Source organism: Bison bison, unplaced genomic scaffold (assembly GCF_000754665.1).
Source record: "Bison bison bison isolate TAMUID 2011002044 unplaced genomic scaffold, Bison_UMD1.0 scf7180017864469, whole genome shotgun sequence".
In the NCBI taxonomy this organism is placed as follows: Eukaryota; Metazoa; Chordata; class Mammalia; order Artiodactyla; family Bovidae; genus Bison; species Bison bison.
The window spans coordinates 3,771,540-3,773,107 of record NW_011495030.1 but is presented as its reverse complement, the minus strand read 5'-3'; positions in this window follow the sequence as shown (position 1 = coordinate 3,773,107).

Sequence of the window (1,568 nt, the reverse complement as noted above, 5' to 3'; positions counted from 1 at the left end):
AAACAGTGTCAGACTTTATTTTTCTGGGCCCCCAAATCACTGCAGATGGTGACTGCAGCCATGAAATTAAAAGACGCTTACTCCTTGAAAGGAAAGTTATGACCAACCTAGATAGCATATTCAAAAGCAGAGACATTACTTTGCCAACTAAGGTTCGTCTAGTCAAGGCTATGGTTTTTCCAGTGGTCATGTATGGATGTGAGAGTTGGACTGTGAAGAAGGCTGAGCGCCGAAAAATTGATGCTTTTGAACTGTGGTGTTGGAGAAGACTCTTGAGAGTCCCTTGGACTGCAAGGAGATCCAACCAGTCCATTCTGAAGGAGATCAGTCCTGGGTGTTCATTGGAAGGAATGATGCTAAAGCTGAAACTCCAATACTTTGGCCATCTCATGCGAAGAGTTGACTCATTGGAAAAGACTCTGATGCTGGGAGGGATTGGGGGCAGGAGGAGAAGGAGATGACAGAGGATGAGATGGCTGGATGGCATCAGTGACTCGATGAACATAAGTCTGAATGAACTCCGAGAGTTGGTGATAGACAGGGAGGCCTGGTGTGCTGCGATTCATGGGGTCGCAAAGAGTCGGACATGACTGAGTGACTGATCTTATCTGATCTGATCTACCCTTTTGAGTAATCTCTACCCTTTTGGAGGGTATCTCCAATAGGAGGGTATCTCTCTTTAAGTAACTGTGATCTCCCTAAACACCTTGAGTCATTTGGAGAAAAACAGAAACCACACAAGTTTATAGATTTTCAGAAAATTTGTTGCCCATTGATGCCTGTCAGCACCAGACCAAAGTTTGTATGCACTTTTGAAATACTTTTTTCCCATTTCAGTGTTTAGAATCCTGACATGGTTCTCTTTCCAGGACCAGATCATTGTTCAGCAATAAACTTTTAAAAAACTCAGTGCTTTTAAAAAAATCATGAAATCACTGTGTTGTATACTAATGCTGCTAAGTCACTTCAGTCGTGTCCGACTCTGTATGATCCCATAGATGGCAGCCCACCAGACTCCCCCATCCCTGGGATTCTCCAGGCAAGAACACTGGAGTGGGTTGCCATTTCCTTCTCCAATGCATGAAAGTGAAAAGTGAAAGGAAAGTCGCTCAGTTGTGTCCAACTCTTCGTGACCCCATGGACTGCAGCCCACCAGGCTCCTCCGTCCATGGGATTTTCCAGGCAAGAGTACTGGAATGGGGTGCCATTGCCTTCTCCACTATGTTGTATACTTGACATTTATATGATAGTGTACATCAACTATACATCAATAACAAAATAAAGAAAAATAAATCCTGAGTATACAAATGTAAATGTCCTAGTAACCCATTTAGTGAATGTATGACTGGTAAATGGAATCAAAACACATCTCTATTATGGTTCCCCACTGCCTCTCAAAGTGCATTCAGTGAGGATAATTCTTGCCAATCACATATGGGAACATGGGTAGGTTCCATGACTTTTCCTCTTAGGTCAATGTTCTTAGGTGCAAACATAGTTTCAGTCTGAAGCCAAAATGTCTAGCCCAAGATTCTGATCAAAATTCCACCTTTTCTTTAATGGCAAAT